The following is a 6,920-nucleotide window of genomic DNA, read 5'->3' as shown; positions in this document are numbered from 1 at the left end:
CCACAACAGCATCCTACTTATACCTCTTCTGCAAGTACATATTTTAGGGCAATTTCGTCCCTAACATCGAGCCAAATGTTGTTTTAGTACCGTCACCGATGGAGACGCTAATGTCGATACCAATGTCGTCATCGATGCCAGTCTTGATGTTCGGGTCAATGCCGACGTATCCAAGTTTTGCGACATCGTACAGTTATTCACCGATTGTGTCACAAACACCCACCACATCATTTTTTTATCAAGGTGGGACATTGGCGCAACCACCTTATCGTGGAATGGAAGACACACGATGGAAGACTAGGACAACATCGCACTTAAGCACAGAGAAAGGCAGTGGAGATGAAGACAAAGACGAGGGTGGAGATGATGCATTGGAAGATGAAGAAGACGGTGAAAATGAATATGAGCACGAGGGTGGAGGTCAAGATGGGGATAATGGTCACGATCCAATGGAGGAGCTGACACCACTAGTTGTGCGCAGAAATCCTACGCGCAATCATTAGCCACTACCTTACGACACACATTCGGCCCAACGACGCCAATAATGTTTTTTTTTATTTACTTATTGTGATGTAAATATAGACGACATCACTAGAAAACAATAATTTTTTTATTTCGATTGTAACTCATATTTGTCTTTGTTAAATTCTAATGTAAATTTTCATATATTTAATATCTGATATGAAATATGTAACTTTGGATAGGCACCTTTAATGAGCTAGTGATTAATAAAGGTACAATGAGTAACTCGTAAAAATGGAAAAAAGTTTAAGTCCCGAGAAGTTATAATTGGCACTTAAAGGTGCATTCAAAATAGTAATTTCAAGACTAAGTAAATGTTAGTGGACCATGGCGAAACAATTGAAATGGAAGTTAAAAAGAAAGAATATTTTTTTACACAAAAAAAAACATTATAATCAATTTTCTATCGCACAAAAAAAATGAATGCTAGAAACATTTAAGGCCCAATATACCCCTCAATCCAGAACATGTTACCTTTGTATGCCATGGGTTTCTACAATACCCTCATAACCTCTGTTGATTGTCTCTTTCTCAAATATCCATATTGGTGTGTATCTAAGTGAATTCGGGCAACCTTTTGGGATACGACGCAAGTTTATGTTCGGGGCCAACTCGAATGATGTGTTAGACACTGGTAACCACATGTTCTCATCTAGGACGAGTGAGAATTCAGGTCTCCATACACTGTACATGTATTTCAGTATGTACACATCGTTAATATAAAAAGTATACTCAATTTGTACATTCACAAATGAGAAAATTACATGTGCGCATGGGAATTAAAGTGCCCAGAATCTTCCATAATCGCAAGTCCCTTCTGGTAGCTTGACACGATATGATGCCTCTAACATGTCCTGGTCGGGCCTAACGTACCCCGTGCTTCGAAATTGCAAGTTTTGACACGAATGGCACACTTCATATATAGCGTTCGCTCTCGCTGTATTTCGTCTAATTTCTTTCATGACATCCTCGCACCAAATGTGTCTGTTCACAATCTGCCCAGCATATGTTGCCTCTCGCTTTGAAAATAAAACAACTAGGAAAAAGTACATTTCTTTGACAACTGAGGTTATCGATAATGATGAGTCCTATTTAGTACAGAATTGATGCATTTGGCTAAGTTCGTCGTCATGTGCCCATATCGTAGACACCTGTCATACTATTGTGTCCATTGTTCGAAAGGTATATTGGTGAGGTACGCTACACCGTAGCGATTGATGGCGTGTAAGTAATACAACATTTCATGGAAATGATGTTGGAATAGCTCTTACCCTGTCGGGAAAAGTATATACATGAATGAAAACAACTCACGGTGTATGGTATAACATGATTATGGAAATAGTAGCAACTACATACTCATGTCAATGACTTGACCTGGCTCACTTTTCGAAGGCCATTTTGAGTGGTAGTTGGAGCCGACATTTCGCATACAGTGCCTATGATGCATATGATCCCAAAGGCTACAATGTCGTTCAATAGCGACCAAGATTCCATATCCCCTGTCAGAGATGACACATATGTCAGGCTGGGGGCAAACATGATGGCGCAATCGGATAAAGAAAAAATCTCAACCATCCATTTTTTTCTCCTAGAGCTATTGCAAATATTATTGGTAGAATATTCTTATTACTATCCTGGGTAACGACCATCAATAACCGATGCTCATGCCGTCAATTTGTACCAAAGACTTATAGTGCCGGAAAGCTTCTTTCCATTGATCGAAGGTCCAAAAGAATTGGTGGAATACTCTTTTTCTAATGATCAGATGATTCTCGAAGTACGCTGTGTGCATTTCCAGATCGACTATAAAACCGGGTACGTATCGATCCAGTACCTAACACTATTACCATAAATTATTGTACGACATGTCTCAGCCGTGATGTAACTTGTCCATAGAATTTTGTTTTCCATATCATACTTTATAGTACGATGACATGTAATCATGCTGGCTAAGAATGTTGATAATCAACACCGAGATGAAAATCCTAGGACTCACTTTCACCATAGGTAGAATAATGTCAGATATCATGTCGGAGTCTAACCTCGAATGATCCTAACTTACACCTAAAAAATACGAGTTAAAGTTATGTTTTGGAAAAAAAAAACCCCGATCAGGATACATTATATCAGAATATCTGGTGATCGTATTGTGCATCTGCTGCAACACAAGTATGTAGACCAAAATACTTCTTTAACGTCCACAAGTCCGTCTTCTTCCGAAAAATTCCATGATTTTCCATTTGCACCTCCCTTCTCGCATTACGTACTTTTCCTCAAATTTCTTCAAATGGGATTCTGTGACGTGATAGTTCATGCCATTTTTAAAGTTATACCATTTTAATGCAACAATAAAAGCATATTTGTTATGGTATTCCATGCCAACTTTTAATACTCGAACATCTGACGATAAGCTTACATGGTCGAGTGTTCTGTGCGGTAGCTTTCAAAACTCTAAACCACCACCGATAGAGAGGTCAATGTTTGTCATTTGGGATAGAGGTTTGTATGCCCTGAATCACTAATCCAGATCTAGAGTATTGTTTGAACTGTTATTGTCAGAACTGCAAAGTTCTAGCTCAGTTGAAACCTGCTCTGATTCAGAAAAGATTTCTACTTCCGAACTGAACTACCAGATTGGATTGGGGTTTGACTCTGATCCATCAACTGCATCAACTGCCCTTTCTTCCTTGACTACATCTTTTGATCTGCGCATTCATTGTCATTTTCAACCTAAAATGTTCGATGTACCCTCACCGAACCAGATCGTAGGGAGTAAGTCATCGATTCTTCTATACCCTAATTGGCAGATAAAATTTTCATCGAAGTGCAAACTGATGTAGGTTGATGCCCCTTGTATAAGTGCTTCCACCCTAAGACATTGATCCACCGAAGTTAAAATTAAAAACACTGATTGAATGTCGTGTCCGAATGACAAGATTCGAGTTACACTCATACCCTGATTAATAGTGGTCGCCAAAGTTTAAATTGGTGTTGAAAACCGACGAATGTCTACCAATTGATGTTTTAGGGACATTATAGTAAAAGCTTTGTAACAAACTAGTGAACCCACCGCACAACCGTGTAGTAGGACTTTCTGTTTTAGCTTTTGATGGGCGTTGAAATCACCAATTATAATTTCCTATGCTCTAACTTAATTAAATAGTAGCATAGAGTAGTAGGATCGATCCCACAAGCATTGAGACTCATAATTTTCCTATTTATGTAACCAAATTTCTAAGTTTAGGCAGCTATCGTGCCTACTATCTATGCGTTGCAAAGCTAAAAAATAAAAAAGGGATTTTAGTTAATAAATAAAATAAAATAAAAACAAAATTGTGATTACAAAATAAAATAAAGGAAATTAAATTAAATTGGTGAATCAAATATATTAATACTTAGCCTCAGCCTCGGTACACTCTGAAATCGAATTGATGCTTGAAAGTAAATTTTCCTTTCTGAACGATAAGCTGGTTATATCTATTAAGGACACCCCAACCTCCAAATTTTCCTTGTGTAGTTGGTTCCGGTACGACCTATAAACCAACCCTTACCAATTGTTTAACCACGTAACACACGCCCACAATTTAATATCTCGGCAGCCTTGTGATCTAAAAAAGCCCAACTAGAATTAACGGCCTCAACTGCGTGGATTGTTTAAATTCAATCATTATCTCTTTTAACAGAATCTAGCTAGCTTTTTTCGATTGGACATGTTTATGGGAATTCAAACTCGACAGACGACCATCTCGTTTTCCCAATTGTATGCCAAACAACTCCAACCAAACGCGTGCTTTTTGAATTGAAATTAAATTAACTTTAAGGGACGATTGTGACTATCCCATATTTTGGAGAAATAATGAATATCGTATTGTAAGGTTTTAGTGCAGGTTCATATCTCACGATTCTCGATTGAAATAATGACTGGCCTAAAGCTAAATAAGAATTAGTTGAACATGAAATTAATCATACTCAATTGGGGTTTATAAGTGGATTTGGGTGTAATGGTGATAGGTGAAAATGAAAAAGGACTTACAAAGCAATTCAACAAAAAATAAGAAAATGAAATGAAAAGGAAGTAAGCTCAAAAGCTACAGACGTTTGGAAGAAATAAAAGAAAGAAAATTGTATTTAATTCAATTCAAGTGTTTTTTCATACACCTAATACAAGGTATTTATATATTTTTCACATGCTAAATTTAGCATGATTCATCCTAAGAATATATCAACTAAAAATTAGATTTTTTCTATTTATAAAATTTGAAAACTTCAAAAATCTAATTTAATTAGCCACTAATTTTGCAATGTTTTTAATTCGACCTATTTTTTGCTTCTTGTTCCAATTTAGCTCATTTTGCTTGATTTTAAATTTTTTCACTCCAATTTCATCCCTTTATAAGATTTAAGCAAGAAATCATAAGTTTAGTAGCATTCTATTAAAAAATTAGCCAAAAATAAATACATTAGAAGCATAAAATTAACTTGTTATCAGTTTCAATTCCAACATTAGCCTGCAACGGTGGCTGAAAATAGACCAGCTCCATCAGCTTCAACAAACTTGACATTTAACTCCATTACAACATTTTTGCTTGAGCAGTGTGATGATATGATCTCCTCCAGCTCAAACTCGCCTTTCACATCAAATAGTTCCAACTTAAAGGGGTCAACCGATGCCAGATATTTATATTGCAAGCTCAAAATTTCTTCCACGATTCGAACCTCTGACTTTCCTCCTTATTCTAGTCTGTAGCTTACGCAATTGAAGGGTACGGTTAAATGTCAATTCCATGGTCTGGGCCCCTGCAAATGCGACATCGAATTCTGTATTACAGATTTGACCGTCATAGTAAATGACAGATTTCACTAGTCGTCTCATTTCAATTTAGAACGAATTGGATATTTAGAACCAAAAAAATCTTCAAACGGTTATCCAAAAAAATGCAGACAACTCATAACTCAACTCTTTGATGTTTGATATGAATTTATTGCGTGCCTAAGTTCTGAATATTTAGGTGCTTTAATAGCAAAATAAAACAAGGAGAGAGGTAATTAATGGCTCATAATTCGTTTTTGGTGAAGCGCTTTCGTCGAATAATGGTAATGAAACGCTATTCAGTGCTCAAAAACGCGTTTCACAAATCACTAATTGAAATTAGACATGTGCTTCAGAGGGCATTAGTGCATCAAAATGTGTTTTAGATTTTATCTGGGATTTCCGGGGTTAGGTACTTTTTTTTTCCAAACTTTATGAAAATCTTAGAGAAAACATGTTTAGCTAGGCAAGCTTCCTTGCTGACATGGTAGGAAAACACGCCCAGCTAGACGCTTTTTCCTCTAAAACAGTGGAAAACGTGTCCAGCTTGGTATGCTTTTCTGCCCTGTCAGCAGGGAAGCTCGCCCAGCTAGATGAATTTTCTCTAACATTTTCAGAAAGTCTGGAAAGAAGAGTATTACTGACCCTGGGAAATTTTTGGTAGATTTGAAGCACGCTTTGAAGATATTCGATGAAAACGCTAGTCCTGCAACGTGTTTTCAACCAAGAGATTTTTTCCTTTACAATCTTACCTTTCCCCCGTGCTTATAAAATGGGGCTCCCCCTCTATACTCCATTATCCCAAAAGCATCATCTCTCTTGGCTTCCATCCCTCCACTTTACAATATTTCTCTCTTTTTGTTTTATTCACCGCTTCAGTGTTAAAAATTTTCGTCGCTAATATAATTTTTGATTCAAGGTAGTCTTGAGTTATCAATGATGCAATATTGCTCTAAGACACACACATTTCATATATCCTATCAAGATGAGACTATTACCTTAGAAACCTATCTTGTGGAAGTCATATTTCGGGGTTACATTGTAGGGCTTTTTACTATAATTGGCGTAATTTTTTTCTCCATTTCCACGTAATCGATATATTTAACCTTCCTTTTTATCCAAAGGTCAGCACTACCGTAGACATAGGAGGACTCTCAGGTTGGGAGCAATTGTTTTGGTGTAGTAAAGGTGATGTTCCTTTTCGGGGGACAATGGTTGTCGTTATTAAACAACACAGTAATAACTACAATTGCTACTGCTTCGACCCGAGTTTGACCTCTACTTTCATCGAAACATCCGCTTTCCTCCTGAGAGCCCTCTTGTGTCCACCTCGGTGTCAACTTTTGGATAAGAATGAAAGGTTAAAGATGCCCACTACTTGGAAATAGAGAAAACAATTATGTTGATTACACCAGAAAGCCCTTCGTTTTTTCCCTATAATTATGGCCTCCATATTATGTATGACATATATAAGGCATCATTTGTGGGTATCAAAAAAGCTTGAACTCGTGACCGCATAACAATTGTCAACTGGCCCCAATTATACTCGAACCCATGACCGCATTATGGCTGCCGACTAGGAACTCCA

At 37.1% G+C, this 6,920-nt stretch overlaps 1 long non-coding RNA gene across 2 annotated transcripts; it reads right to left on the bottom strand.

Annotated features, from left to right (window-relative positions):
• Positions 1-887: 887 nt before the first annotated feature.
• LOC121231803 (uncharacterized) lies at positions 888-4,625 on the bottom strand. Of its 2 annotated transcripts, none has more exons than XR_005929857.1 (3): positions 3,478-4,625; positions 1,879-3,392; positions 888-1,794 (listed from the first exon to the last, which is right to left on the bottom strand). It is a non-coding gene; the product is annotated as an uncharacterized lncRNA (long non-coding RNA). The 2 variants fall into 2 exon arrangements; XR_005929858.1 differs by having other exon boundaries at positions 890-1,794; positions 1,879-2,021; positions 2,939-4,625.
• Between the last annotated feature and the right edge of the window lie 2,295 nt (positions 4,626-6,920).

Source organism: Gossypium hirsutum, chromosome A07 (genome assembly GCF_007990345.1).
Source record: "Gossypium hirsutum isolate 1008001.06 chromosome A07, Gossypium_hirsutum_v2.1, whole genome shotgun sequence".
NCBI lineage: Eukaryota > Viridiplantae > Streptophyta > Magnoliopsida > Malvales > Malvaceae > Gossypium > Gossypium hirsutum.
This window is presented reverse-complemented; position numbering and strand designations above follow the sequence as displayed.